Source organism: Bos taurus, chromosome 18 (genome assembly GCF_002263795.3).
Source record: "Bos taurus isolate L1 Dominette 01449 registration number 42190680 breed Hereford chromosome 18, ARS-UCD2.0, whole genome shotgun sequence".
NCBI classification, from domain to species: Eukaryota; Metazoa; Chordata; class Mammalia; order Artiodactyla; family Bovidae; genus Bos; species Bos taurus.
In genome coordinates this window covers 55,212,632-55,228,255 of record NC_037345.1, presented here as the reverse complement: position 1 = coordinate 55,228,255, position 15,624 = coordinate 55,212,632, and the positions used below count along the sequence as shown (strand labels likewise).

The 15,624-nt window shown below is 49.5% G+C and overlaps 1 protein-coding gene across 3 annotated transcripts in view; it reads right to left on the bottom strand.

Moving 5' to 3' along the window:
- The window catches only part of SULT2B1 (sulfotransferase family 2B member 1), an 83,973-nt gene that overhangs the window by 19,155 nt on the left and 49,194 nt on the right, over positions 1–15,624 (bottom strand). The gene's annotated exons all lie outside the window — the stretch shown is intronic.

Sequence of the window (15,624 nt, the reverse complement as noted above, 5' to 3'; positions counted from 1 at the left end):
CTTATGGAAGAGGAAAATGGAGTTGCAAACAAGGAAAAGATCCTGTGCCCTTCAGAGGTCTCTGAAATATTCACTGAATGCATACATGCATAAATATGAGGGTGTCCCACCATCCCTTGGGCTTCCCGTGAGGCTCAGCTGGTAAAGAATCCGCCTGCAATGCGGGAGACCTGGGTTCGATCCCTGGGTGGGGAACATCCCTGGAGAAGGGAAAGGCTACCCACTCCAGTATTCTGGCCTGGAGAATTCCATGGACTGTATAGGCCATGGGGTCACAAAGAGTCGGACACAACTGAGCGACTTTCACTCACACCATCCCCTTTAGCACAATCTCCAAACTGGGGGACCAAGCCCCACCCCAGGAAGCCAGGGTGGAATCCACAGTGCTAATACATTGTTGGTGCCTAACCAGTATTTGACTGAATGAATGAATGAATGAATGTGTGTATGAATGAATGAATGCGGATGAATGAATGTTTGAAGGAATATGTGATGAATATGTGAATGAATGAATGAATGTGTGAATGAATGGACAATTGAAAGTTTGAATAAATAAATGAATGCATGAACGTGTGAGTGAATGAAGGGGGTCATCTGGACAAAAAGTTAAGGAAAGTTAAAGAGCACTTGTTACATCCGTTCGTGTTCCTCCAGGGTTCTCAGTCCCCAGCATTTTTAGAATCCCCCAGGGAGATGTCAGAAACTCCCGAAGCCCAGCCTCATTCCAGGTTAACAGTGTCCAAACCTCACCACTGCGCCCCTTGAGCCCAGAACAACCAGCTACTCAATAAATGACTGAGCATCAATATTCAATTAGCAATCAAGGCATGATGGGGGCGAGCTGGGACCTCCCCGTATGTCACGAGGCTACAGGTGAGAAAATGGAGGTTGAGGGAGAGGGAACCATGTGACCAAGGCCACTTGGCAAGCACCAAACAGAGCTGAGATGTGACCTTGAGCCCCACAGACGGTTCCGTTCTGGATCCTCCTTCCTCACATCCCCCGACTCCCGCCAAAGCCACCCAACGCACCGAGCACTATGCCAGCCTCTGGCTTTTGTGTCTGCCATTCCTCCCACCAGGAATGCTGTCTCCCTGCATTTGAGCATGGTGGCCTGGCTGGGGTTGGGGGGGCGGAGGGGCGGGGATCTGGAGTCCTGCTTGGCTGAATCTTACTGTGTGTCCCCAGACGGGTGCTGTGCGTCCCGTCTTCTCTCCCCACCTGGTAAATTAAATCTGGCCCCGGGGTGACCTTGCTTCTCCCTGGGTTCTGAGCCCAGTTGGTTTCCAGGTCAGCTCCAGGCCCTGTGGCACGCAGCGATTGCTCGGCTGGAGCCGAGGAATGAAGATGACAACTGGGCTGGGGGCAGAGGCCTGCAGCAGGAGGAACAGCAGACAGCTCACGTGATGGGCAGTGGGCCAAGGCTGTAACGAGCCTCCTCAAAGGGGCCTGGCCTGGGACTTCCCTGGTGATCCGGTGGCTAGGACTCCACACTCCCAACACAGGGGGCCCTGGGTTCGATCCCTGATCAGGGAACTAGATCCCACATGCCACAACAAAGACCCAGCACAGTCAAATAAATAAAAATAAAATAAATAAAAACTTAAAAAAAAAAAAAAAGGCCTGGCCTGCCCTGCTAGGGAGACCCTGGGACACAAGACTACAAATGGCCCAACCCAGTGACCCTCCTTCCTGCCACCCCCAGACCTCCCCGTCCCTCAGGCCCTGGCTCTTCCTCTTGTTCCCCACCACCCTGGTCCAGCTCAGCTCTCCTCCTTGCCCTTTGGATCCTCAACCCAGCCTCCTCCCCAGTCTCTTGGCCTCCAGTTTCTCATTCCTGTTCATCTCTGATTGGCCCCAAGCTCAAGGCCCTACATAGCCTGGTGGAGGGGAAGTGTATCAGAACTTGGGTGCCATCCATCAGTATTTTTGTTGAAGGGACTTCCCTGGTGGTCCAGTGGCTAAGACTGTGCTCCCAGTGCAGGCGGCCCGGGTTCGACCCTTGGTCAGGCAACTGGATCCCACATGCGGCAGCTAAGCCCTGGGTGCAGCCAAATAAGTAAATATGTGCGTTGAAAAAATAAAAATAGCACTCACAGTGCTCCCTGGCCTGACATTCCTCATTCCATTATAAGCCTTAATTTGCTTATCCCCTCAACAACCCTAGAAGGCCACCCAACATTGCTACCCCTGACTTTCAAATGAGTAAGTAGAGGCTCCAAGAGGCAGCGTCACTAGGCTGCTATCACACAGCGGCAGAGGGCAGAACTGGGGTCTGAACCCAGGCAGTGTGGCCCTGCAGGCTGCACCCTGAACCGCCCCTTGCCATGGGAGTAACCCCTCCCCAGTCGCCATTCAGTTGTTCTCAGGTAAGCTCATCCTGGGCACAGGCTGTAGGGGCTCGAGGGTGGAGGGGGGTCAGGAAGACACAGATTTGACCTCAGGCAACGCACATAACCTAAGTCTCAGTGTCTACCTCCTTCCCCTTGGTCACAGGACCATTTAACTCATAGGTGTATGTGACCATTATGAGTATTATATTGTATACTAGGGCTTCCCGGGTGGCTCAGTGGTAAAGAATCTGCCTGCCAACACAGGAACTGCAGGAGACGTGGGTCCGATCCCTGGGTCGGGAAGATCCCCTGGAGGAGGGCATAGCAACCCACTCCAGTATTCTTGCCTGGAGAATTCCGTGGACAGAGGAACCTGGCAGGCTACAGTCCGTGGGGGTCGCAAAGAGTCGGACACGACCTAGCAACTTAAACAACAACCATAATTGTATATTAATAGACTTCCATGAAATATCTTAATATAAGCAAAGATTTTAAAGCAGAGTTTCTCCCTCTCCTGGGAATTCACCCGAGAGAAATGGAAACTCATGTTCACATCAACATGAGTACTCAAGTGTTTATAGCTGCCCTGTTCATAATCTCCCCAAACGGGGAAGAATCCAAATGTCCTTCAGCGGGTGAGTGGATAAACAGTGGAACACGCACACCATGCGATACTACTCAGCAATGACAAGAAACGAAACTTTGATACCCACCACCACACAGATGGGTCTCACAGGCATTGGGCTAAATTAAGGAGGCCAGTCTAAGGAGGTCACGATGTGTATATTTCCATTTACACGCCTGTAGTGGCCTGAATGATGGCCCCCAAAGAGGTCCATGTTCCAGTCTCTGGAACTTGCAAGTGTGTTCCATTGCTCCACAAAAGGAATTTTGCAGCTGGGATTATGTTAAGAATGTTTAAAGTGTGTGTGTGTGTGTTTAAATCTTTTGACCGGGCCACGTGGCACATGAGGTCTTAGTTCCCCCACCAAGGATCGAACCCGCATCCCCTGCATTGACAACCCGCAACCTGCATTGACATTGTGGAGTCTTAACCACTGGACCACCAGGGAAGCCCAGTGTTAAGGACTTTGAAATGTGGAGAGAATTTAGCATGCCCCGAATTACAAGGGTCCTTCTAAGAGGGAGGCAGGAGGGTTAGAATCAGAGACAGAAGATGTAGTAACAGAAGCAGAGGTCGAGAGGGAAGAGATTGGAGGAGGCTATGCACCTGGCTTTGAAGATGGAGGAAAGGGCCACAAAGCAAGAGATGCAGGTGGCCTCTGGGAACTGGAAAAGGCACAGGAGGAAAAGGGAGGAACGCCCCCTGCTGACACTGTGATTTTAGCCCAGTGACACTGATTGCAGACTGCTGACCTTCAGAAATGTATGAGCACAAATTCATATTGCTTTAAGCCACTCAGTTTGTGGCAACAGAAACGAATGTGTCATTTTGGACAAAAGTCTATGGGGACTTCCCCTGCAGTCCAGTGACTAAGACTCCACACTCCCAAAGCAGGGGGCCTGGGTTTGATCCCTGGTCGGAACTAGATCCCACATGCTGCAACTAAAGATGCCATATACCGCAACTAAAAAAAAAAAAGGAAAGAAAATCTGCAAGCTGCAATGACAATCAAAGATTCCGCATGCCGCAACTAAGATCCAGTGAATCCAAATAAATAAATATTTGTTAACAGGTATTTGGACAGGGAATAGATTAGTAGCTGTGGGGGTGGGAAGTTGGCAGTGGAAGGGAAGAGGGCAGCTAGGGATGGGGGAGGGAGGGGTCCCTACAAAGGGGTGATGGTGTGGGTTTGTGTCCTTATTGTGGTAATGGTTACACAAATCTATATATGTGTTAAAATTCATAGAGCTATACACTCCCCCCAGTACAAAAATCAATTTTACTGATTGACTTAAAAAAAAAAAAAACCCTCTTTATATAAATACTTAACCCCCACTGGCCATTATTATCACAAGACACCCTCTTGGCCAGCGTCCCTCTTGGCGACACAGGGCTGTGCAGCAATGCAACTCCGGCCTACCTTATAGGCCTCCCTTGGATCTGCTGTGTGACCTGAAGTCACTCTCAAACCCTCTCTGGTCTCACTTGAAGAATGAGCAGTGATGGGGGCAGAGACCAGGGGCCTCTTTCCCAGGGACCCACCTCCCAGTCTGATGTCCAAAGAGCGCTCCCCATGTAGGGAGCTTTAGGCCTTTTGCCTGCAATGAGGCAAATTCATTCATTCAGCCCACAGGTATTTTATTGAATCCCTGGTATGTGCTAGGGGGATACAAAAGTGAGTGCAACTGATAAAAAAAAAAAAAAAAAACCCTATCGCAGTTTACGTTTGAATGAACAATAAAATTAACCCAATATGTTTTAAATGTAGTGTATGGGATGGTGATGGGGTTAAAATGAAGCCGGTGGGGGAAAGGAAGCGTCTGGGATTGGAAGGGTTTGTAATTTGAGATCGATGGAGTCAGGGGAGGTCTCTCTCGGAGGAGGCGACTTTTGAGCAGACCTGCAGGAGGCGAGGGGAGAGCCTAGTGTGGGTACCAGAGGGAATCCTGGGTGCAAAGGAAGCGGGCGAGGGCAGGCTACTGGGACTCTGGAGGCTGGTGGGAGGGGAACTCTCCCACCCGCTCTGCCCCCGACTCCCGCGCTTCCAAGCACGCGATGCGGCTGCAAGGGGAGTATTTCCGCCTTTCCGCAGCGCGGTGCTGCTGACTCACAGCGGGTGCCTGCTGCGGTCAACTCGCCTGCCTGTCTGGGGAGAGCGGTGCCAAGGCTCCTCCAGCCTGAGCTGGGTTCAGTGCGCCTCAGTCCCAGGACACCCTGTGCAGTGGCAGCCGCCCTCCTTTGCCTGGACTGTTCTCTCCCTTTCCCCTCCCGAAATTCCTCCGCTTGGAGCCCATCTGCGGCACGCGCCCGCGTCTCCTCCGGCCACCTCCACCTCCGTGGGATGACTCACGCCTTGGCCAGAGCTCAGAGAAGCGGCCTCTTCCCCTCTGCTGCTGTGGGCTGCGGCAGGCAGCCGGGGAGATGGGATCAGAGTAACCTCTTTGGGAGATCATTTGGCAACATTTGTCTTACACAAGCCACCTCCCGCTCAAGCCGACCTGGTCGATGTGCTTTTTCACCCCGGCGGCATCCTGTTTGCTTCTTTCACAGCCCTTTTAATACTTGGTTACTATTTTCTTTGTCTAGTAGTAGAGCTACACGGGAACAGAAAGCCTGCGTCTCCCATGTCCCACCTCCAAGAACCAGCATCAGGCAAGCGGCACTCCATTATATTTGTTGGAGGCACAAATGAATGTGACTTCCAGAAATTTATGAGATGGGTGCCCTTGAAGTGAGGTGGTGTTGTAGGTACCAAAGTACTAATTGCAACATTGTTTATAAGAGGTATAAACATGCTGTTCTTTGAACAAGAGAACTGGTTAAATAAATCAGAACTGGGTGAATAAATCACTGGCCGGCATACGTTGGAATCCAGCCACTGGAAAGGAGGCGTTTATGTTTTGATAGGGATTTGGACTACACATGTATTTCTCAAAATGGCACACTTAATAAATTTGTGCAGTGTACTGTATATAAACATCATCTATTTTCAAAAAGCCCAAAAACAAGTATTGAAATCTATTTCATAATATGCAGCCTGGAATGCTTAAGGTGAAGTGTTCCTACATCCGCAGTTTACTCCTCGGAAATGCATCACCAATAATTGCTGGATGGATAGAAGGATGCACAGATACATGATTAAACAAGTACAGTAAAACTAGGGGTAGTGGATATAGAGCACGTGTGCCATGGATGCATCCTTCAAAGTTTTTATATATCTTGAAATTTTCATAATAAAAGGTCAGAGGAGTCAGGAGATGGCATTTATTTGGGAAGATGTCTGAGATATTGCAGAGAGTGAAAAGACTGAAGGGCAGAGCCAGAAATAAAAGTGTCTTGCTGCTGCTGCTGCTGCTGCTAAGTCACTTCAGTCGTGTCCGACTCTGTGCGACCCCATAGACGGCAGCCCATCAGGCTCCCCTGTCCCTGGGATTCTCCAGGCAAGAACACTGGAGTGGGTTGCCATTTCCTTCTCCAATGCATGAAAGTGAAAAGTGAAAGTGAAGTCACTCAGTCGTGTCTCACTCTCCAAGACCCCCTGGACTGCAGCCCACCAGGCTCCTCCGCCCATGGGATTTTCCAGGCAAGAGTACTGGAGTGGGTTGCCACTGTCTTCTCCGAAAAGTGTCTTAATTATGTTTAAAAACTAAGTAAGTGGGACTTTCTGGGTGGTCCAGTGGTCAAGATTCTGCTCTTCCATTGCAGGGGGTCATGGGTTCCATCCATCTTTGGGGAACTAGGATCCAGCAGCCAAAAATAAATAAATAAAAAATTTAAAATAAACAGTAACAAGTAAGTAAGTGAAGACAAGATACGCACTTAGAAATCTTCTGGCAGTATAGCAGTAAAAGTGCTTACTCGGGGGATGGGTCTGCGGGGGCTGTGAGAACTAGATTTTTCCATTTTATGTCTTTGCACATCTTGAATTCTGAATTGTGAGCGTGGCAGCTGTGGCTGCCAGGTGCTTGCCCTCTGCCCCAGGGCTGGTGGGATCAGCGAGATGTCTCCAGAGACTTGGGAGTCAGGGGTGGAGGATGGCAGAGCCCAGACGTGGCATCACGTGACCAGGACAGCGTGCCTGGGGTGAAATATGAGCTTGAAATGAACTTCAATGGGTGGGTGGGGACGAGGGAGAGGCCAGGGGCGGGGGAGGGGAGTTTAAGTTCCCTAGACCGCCTGGATATAGCACAGGGGTCTTTTTCCTTTTTTTTTTTTTAAGGAAATCTAATTAGGAAAATAAATTTTTGGCTCGTATCTCTGTATCTATTGATCATCTGGGTTTATTAATAAGTTATATGTATTTATTATCCTCTCAGTCTGTTAATAAGTTAATGGCCTCCCCCAACGCTGCCATGCCAGCTTCAGGGGCCCCCTGTATTACCAGCTTGATGCGAAACCTAACCATCCTTACAGAAGTACGTGCCGTCCTGTTCACTGCATGGGCACTGAGATTTCTTCTCTGCTGCCCTTCATCCTCCTTCTAAACAATATTGATATCAGACTTTACACCTTCCTCTGCATCTTGCTGATTTTTTATTATGGCAATCTTTTCAAATCTGTAGCCATCTCCTTTTTAAAAATAGTTGCCAGACCATTATTTACAATTGCCGAGGTAGAGAAGCCACCAAAGTATCCATCAACAGATGAATGGATAGAGAAGATATGATATATATATGGAATATATATGTGAAATATATATGAAATATATATGATATATGAAATATATATGGGATATATTTTAAATATACACATGGAATATATATAGAATATATATATGGAATATATATGAAATATATATATGGTATTTATATATGGAATATATATGTGTGGAATACTACTCGGCCATAAAAAAGGAAACTTTTGCCAAAATGACAACATGAATGGACCTGGAGGGCATTATGTTGAGTGGAATAAGTCTGACACAGAAAGACAAATACTGTAGATATCACTTACATATGGAATCTCAAAAATACAACAAACTAGTGAATAAAACAGAAAACAGCAGACTCATGGACACAGATAACAAACCAGTGGTTAGCAGTGGGGAGAGGGAAGAAGGGAGGGGCAACACAGGGGGAGGGAATTTTTTTAAGGGTTATTGGTTGAGATTGACATATATGCACTGCTATGTATAAAACAGATAACTAATGAGGACCTGCTGTGTAGCCCAGGGAACTCCACTCAGGGCTCTGTGCTGACCTAAATGGGAAGGAAATCCAAAAAAGAGTGGCTATATGTATACATATAGCTGATTTACTTTGCTGTACAGTAGAAACTAATATAACACTGTAAAGCAACTGAATTTCAATAAAAATAAAATAAATTTTAAAAAATGATAAAAGAGTTATTATGGGATTTTATGAGGTTGTGTGTGAAAGTTTTGAAAATTATAGAACTTAAAGAATCTTTCATTCAATAAAAAACATTTTTCATAGCTGCAAGACAGACATCCCATTTCCACCTTTTAGACATTATTTTCCTGTTGAGAAAAACTCCTAATTTGGTTTTTCATGTTTTCAATTATTTTAATGATATGTGGAAATTATTATCGCCGAAAGTTTTGGAATCATTATTTTTCTGCTCACGAAAAATAACGTATAGGACATTTGGAAGATACAAAAAATAATAGAGAAGAAAATAAATATCACTGGCAATTCCCCTACTTAGAAACAAATGACTTTGTTTCTCGAAACCTCTTCATTTCAAGTGAGGTTTGACAAATGCATAGTACCTCCAAGTAATCTAAATCTCCATCACAATACACTTAAAAATTTTCTTTGGCCATGCTGTGCAGTATAGCATGGGGGATCTTAGTTCCCTGACCAGAGGCTGAACCCACAGCCCCTGCATTGGAAGCACAGTCTTAACCACTAGACCACCAGGAAAGTCCGGTTATCATGATACAAAATAGTTCATCACCCCAGAAAACTTCCTCTTCCCAATTAGCCCCCTCCCAAGGCTACCGTGTTCTGAGTTTTTCCATCATAAATTGACTTGGCTTGTCTTGGACCTTCTAGAGCTAACAACATATAGAAAGTACTCTGGCATCTGACTTTTGCTGCTGTTGCTCAGCTGCTCAGTCATGTCCGACTCTTTGCGACCCCGTGGACTGCAGCAGCCAGGTTGCCCTGCCCTTCCCTGCCTCCCGGAGTTCGCTCAAATCCAGGTCCATCGAGTCGGTGAGGCTATCTAATCATCTCTTGCTCTGCTGCCTGCCTCTCCTTTTGCCTTCAGTCTTTCCCAGCATCAGGGTCTTTTCCAATGATTGGAAGGACTCATGCTGAAGCTGAGACTGTAATACTTTGGGCACCTGATGTGAAGAGCCAACTCACTGGCACCTGACTGCTTAACATAATACTCTTTGATATGCATCCTTGTATAAACATAAATGTACATTACGTATAGAGTTTGTTCCTTTTTATGGCTGAGTAGAATTTGACGGTATGAATAGATTACGGCGTGTTGCCCCCTTCTCCTCTTCATGGCTGTTTCCAGCTTCGGCTAGGGCCCATAGACCCACTGGAACCATCCTTCGCCTGTGTGTGGAACCCGCATTCTCATTTCTCTTGGGCTACTTATTTAGTAGCAACGGAATGGCTAGGGCATCATACGCTTTGCATTGTAGTAACTATAGATTTTGAAATCTGATAAGGTCAATTCTTCCTCCTCATTCCTTTTTTTTCTTCCCTTGGCTCTCCTTGCACATTTAAAATCTGTGCATACTTTTCAACGACTTTTTGATTATTGCTTTGATGATGGTGACAGAGGACAATCTAGCTCTATCTGTGGATTGCTCTCTTCAAAATCTCAGTGTTCTTTGTACAGCATCCCTGGTTCTGTCCTTCGAAGCCCAGCAGATTCTTTGTGGGCTCGTTGACCTGCGCTGCCCCCCCTTCCACTGGGTCCCCACACCAGCACAGCCAGGGTTATTCTGCTCCCAGCATCAAGTTCAGTTTGTTCCCTACACACTTCATGCTCCACCACACCACTGGAACTCTGCTGTGCCTTTAGCCTAAAGGCTAATAATATTTCAGGTATATTGGGTTAAATAAAATACATACTTAAAATTGGGTTTCCCAGGTGGTGCTGGTGGTAAAGAACCCTCCTGCCAAGGCAGGAGACATAAAAGATGCGGGTTTGATCCCTGGGTCGGGAAGATCCCCTGGAGGAAAGCATGGCAACCCACTCCAGTGTTCTTGCCTGGAGAATTCCACGGATAGAGGGGCCTGGAAGGCTACAGTCCATGGGGTCACAAAGAGCTGGACATGACTGAAGCGACACAGCAACATGCTTAAAATTAATTTCACCTGTTTCTTTTACTTTTTTTTTTTTTTTGTGGGACTAAGAACATGTTTACCAGGGGAGCTTGGGTTATGTATCTATGGGCAGTGTTGGTCTGGAGGGTGGTCAGACCACAGACTCATTGAGCCTATTGGAGGTAGACCAGCCCCCCTCCCAAGGTGCTGGCCACAGAGGGGTAGCCCCTCCCTCTAGTTCAAGGCCCCCCTCTGATCTCTTTTTCTAGCATGGAGATAAAGAGCAATATCTCTAGAACAAATCCCAGATGTATGAGTCCTCTCTGGGGCCTCAGTTTTCCCATCTGTAAAATGGGAACCCTGACACCACCACCCTCAGAAGGCTGTTGTGAAAATGGGAAAGGTTCACCCACACAAAGCTCCGAGCACAAGCCTGGCGCGTGGCCAGTGTTTAGGAAGGTCATAATTATTACCATCTTTCACCCCGTCCCCTCCCTTTTTGGCACCTGGTCTCCTGGCTCAGAAGTGGTCACGGGAATCCAAGAAAGAGGAAGGAAAACCCTGTGATCCCTGACTCAGCAGAGAACGGCGAGTCTAGCCAGTCCCGGGGCATCACCCATTTCGCGGATGCGGAGCCCCCTAGGAGGATCCTGTGTGCCCAGTGTGTTCCATCTGGTGGGTGACCCGGGCCGGATTGGAACTCAGGACTGCCTTCCTGCGGGCTGCGTGACTCCTGATACAGGCATTCCTGTCTTCGAGGGCAGAGTCCTCAGGGGCACTGGTCCAGGTACCCCCACAAGTAGCTGGCCACGCCTCTGCTAGGCCCTCTGATTCAGACCTCCCAGCAAGACAAGGGCCTGTTTTTTCTTGGCTGCGCTGGGCCTTAGCTGTGGCACGCAGAAGCTTTAGCTGCAGCACGCAAACTCAGTTGTGGCATGTGGGGTCGAGTTCCCTGACCAGGGATCAAACCCAGGGCCCCTGCACTGGGGGTCTGGAGTCTTGGTCACTGGAGCACCAGGGAAATCCTCAGGGTATCCCTTCTTGTCTTGGCGTTTGATAACACTGATGGTCCACCAGGGCCCACTCTGCCTCCCCTAGAGCCTACCTTCAGCAAACTGGGCTTCTCTCATTCTTTCCAAGTGGGACCTGGTTGCTCCCACTTCCTGATCCCTGCGAAGGACCTCAGCCACAGGTGGTATGCAGGCCTGCCTCCCACCACCCCTTCCCTGGCCTCTAGAGAGCAAGTGGAGACCGAAACACTTCCTTCCCTCCCCTCTCCCAGCCTGCGTCCTTTGCGGTGGGTGGTGGGGAGAAGGGAAGGTAGGAGCTAGGGGCTGTGAGCATCTTTCTCCAGTTCTTCACAGGGCGTCTGATTTATTCATGGAGGTCCAGAACCCCACCTCCTCTCTGCCTGCTCAAATTCCACCCAGGCAACAAGTTCAAGGTTTGATTACGTGTTTACTGCCTTTAAAATATTTTGGAGGGGGCTGTCCTGCACAGCATGCGGGATCTTAGTTCCAGAGACCAGAGATCAAACCCTTGCCCCCTGCAGTGGAAGCACAGAGTCTCAACCACTGGACCACCAGGGAAGTTTCCCTGTTTATTGCCTTTAGTTTTAACGGCCCCCTTCCCCTTGGGAAAAGCGGCCCCCTTCCCCTTGGGAAAAGCAGCTCAGTGACTGGCAGAGCCGAAGTCGAAGTCGTAAAATCATCCTAGTAGCTTGGCCCTCCCCAAGGAAGGAGGAGCCAGGGCTGTAAAAGCTGGGTTGGTGACCTCAGAGGGTGAGATCTGAAAGGACCTTGCTTGGGGTTCTCCAAGATCAGAGGGAGGAGGGGAGGGGAGGGGTGCAGCAAGCACAGGTCCATATGCCCACGAGGCTTCCGGCCTTGACCTTGGGAAAGGGCTGGTCAAGGTGCAGCCCAGCGCACAGCATTTTCCAGGAAACGCAGCACTATATCTACTAAGCCTCCCGTCTGGGCAGGGCTGTCTCGCAGATCCACCTGCTTCCTCATCTTGCTTATTCCCAAATTCCTTTTGTAACTGCCCACCCCTTCCAGGGCGTGATAGAGTCAGGCTGTACATGTCCTGACTACACCTTGCTTGACAGCTCTGTGACCCTGGACAAGTCACTCAACCTCTCTGAGCCTCAGTGGCCTTCATCATAAATAGAATGCTCATAGTTAATCATTCACATGGCTTAATCTCAACCGGTTGTTGTGGATTGAACGAGATAATGGGTGGAAGATACTCAGCAAAGTGATATTAAAAAGATTCTCTAAGGATTACCATCCTCTGGGCTTGTCTCTGCATCATCTCTGCCTCCTGAAACTTAGCATAATTGCCTGGGTTTTGCTTTTACCTCTTCCTTCTAACTTCATCCTCTTAAAATTTAGTTTTGCCCTTTCTAGTCCGCTGGTAAACTATAATTTGTAATGTGTGTGTATGTGTATGTATATGTGTTACTCATTCGTGTCCGACTCTTTTCGACCCCACGGACTATAGCCGCCAGGCTCCTCTGTCCATGGGATTCCCCAGGCAAGAATACTGGATGGGTTGCCATTTCCTCCTCTGGGGGATCTTCCTGACCCAGGGATCGAACCTGAGTCTCCTGCATTGCAGGCGGATTCTTTATCATCTGAACCACTGGGACATTCCAAACAGTAAGCCTTGGGGCTCCTCCTTGTACCATTGGCCTCCCCCTTCAACCATCCTGAATTAAATCCTTACCAGTCATTTTTTTTAAAATTGGACTTAAAAAAAAAAAAAAACAACCTACTGTGTGTTTTTGTTTGTTTGGGTTTTTGGTCGCACTGTGCAGCAGGTGAAATCTTAGTTCCCCAATCCAGGATCGGACCCACATCCTTTGACTTAGAAGAGAGGAACCTTAACCAGTGAACCGCCAGGGAAGTCCCAGTCAATTGTTATGCCTGTATCAAAAAATGATGCATGGCATAGCTTTCCTGGCTTAGGTTAGGGGGGAGCTTAAAAATGGAAGTGAGCTGTAGTCAGTTCTTGGGAGTCGCTTCTAGCCCTTGACGTTGAAAGTCATTCACGTCACTTCCAACAGCCACTGTCCTTTTTCTCCAGTCTCCTCCCCTGCATGCCCCGCCTCTCCTCACCTGTCTTCCAACCCTGAGTCATCCTGCCAGCACCAGCTCCAAGCTTGCCTCATCTCTCCTCCATTCATTCCTTGACATCATTCTCAGAGCCTTCGCACGGCGCCCCCGCCCCGACCCCGCCCCCAGCAGAGGATGGCAGAGGACAGACAACTCCATCCCTGTCTCTGCACCAGTCCACCTTTGAGTACCATGGCACATGTTTGAAGCCAGAAGTATGATCAGGAAACCTACCTATAGGGGCCAAGAGTCTTAAGTCGGGTGGGGATTTTGCCAGGTGAAGAAGCAAGGTCATTTCAGGAGCAAAGGTCTGAAAGTGTGAGATCTGGGTCAGACAGGATGTGGAAGCTGTCAGGTGAGGCCCAGGTAGCCAGGAAGGTGGAAGATGGAGCTGGGGGAGAGGTGTGTGCAGAGAGGCACTCTCACAGAGGGAGCATGGGCAGCGGCGGGACCCCAGCCTCACTCCCCCATTTTAAGCCAGAGCAGCTCCATTTTGATCTCTACTGCGTATTTCGGCTTGGACATAAGATTTCTCCTGGACAAAGGAATCTGTGTCTTATAAAGCTTTAGGAAACCATTGCTGTGGGTGCTAGGGATTCAAGAAAGGCGCTTGAGCCGGGGCAATGGTCAGCGGGTAGGTGTAGAGACCTCTGAGAATCTCTGCAGAGGAAACCGTATATGCAAAGGCACTGGGGCAGGGAAGAGTGAGGTGTAAGCAGGGAATTTGAAATGCTGGGGTAGCCGGAGTACAAGTGAGGGTGGGGACTGACCTGGAGAGGCCAGGGTGCAGGGCTCTGGAGGGCCTTGGGACTGGGAGGAGTGGAGGGGCCACTCTGGGAAAGACTAGAGGCAGGGAGGCCAGGGTGAGGCTTGAGGGGCAGATGAGGTCAGAGCTGGGGCCATGCAAATGGAGAGAGTTGGGGAACAGGAGAGCAGGGCTGGGGAGTGAAGGGCCATGGGAGGGAGAGGAAGTCAAGGAGAAGGATGATGGCGGGGCGTGGTGTCTGGCCCGGGGACTGATGGGGGCCAGCCCTGAGCTGACAGCCTGGGACGGGGGCAGCTGTTGGGGAGCCACTGAGTTCCCACCCAACGCGGGGGATGTCATATGTCTGAGGGGTCTGCAGCGGGAGGTCCAAAAAGGATGGTGAGGACCCTCGTGAGAAGCATTCTTATGGTCCAGGGGATTCCAGAAGCTCGTGGAAAAGAAGATTTTCAATCCTAAGGCCATTTCCCAAGGAGTTGCAGAATTCAGGTCTGTAAGTGTGTCATAGGTGAGGGTTATATATCCCCATTTCACAGATGAGGAAATTGAGGCTGGGAGAGGACAAATGACTGGGTCAAGTTCACTCACTGAGAAAGGGCTGGGGATTGTATGATCAACTGGCTGTGTGGGAGCAAAGTGGAGGGGGGCTGCCAGGGCCTGGTGGGAGGAAAGTCTTCCAGGTATGAGAACCCAGAAGGGGAACCTATTTATCTCGAGAGGGAGAAACTGCAGAACCCAGGGGACCCGGAGAAATGAATGCTGGAGGTTTCCTCAAACAGAGCTGGAAACCGCCCGGTGGCCACTCTCAGTCCGTGAGGCCCAGAGATGTTGCGAGGCTTGTCTATGTCACACAGCTATCGGAACTCAACTACTCCAGTCTCTGGAGTTTGGGGGAGATGGGGGCACAAGGGTGAGGGAGGGGAGGAGAAGAACCTGAAACAGTACAGCCAGGGGTGGCTGGAGGGGCTCCGGAGGCCAGGACAGACTTGCCTGGCAGAGTGCAAGAAATCGAGGGTTGGGATCATCTAAACAGCTCGCTGCCTGCCCTCTTTGAGCCTCCGCTTTCTCCTCTGAGAATGAGGACAGGGTTAGATGGACAGGATTCAGTTCGCTTCTGGCTGCGTAATAATCATGGTCCCATTACTTTCCCTCTCAGCCTCAGTCTCCCCATCTGGAAAGTGGGGGACTATGAAAAGTGTCTGAGTCATGCCTGGGAACACAGGAGTCAGGCTTCCAAAGTGCTGAGAGCTCTGACCTAAGCACCCCCAGGAGGAGTCAGAGGCCCCTCCTCTGGGGCCCCAAGTCCCTCAGGACACAGCCTCGGACTCGGGCACTCAGCTGTATCTGTATCCAAGCCCGCTCACCTCTGCTCTCCCATCCTCCCCTAAACAGAGCAGAAACCCGTGGAGGGAAAGCACACCCACGTGAAGGGCTTCTGGGGGGTTGTCTGTGAGGAAAGCGGGGACAACAGGCCTTCCTGTTTCCCTGGCAACAACGGCGCACCAAGCCCCTGCTCTCCTCCAGTCCTACA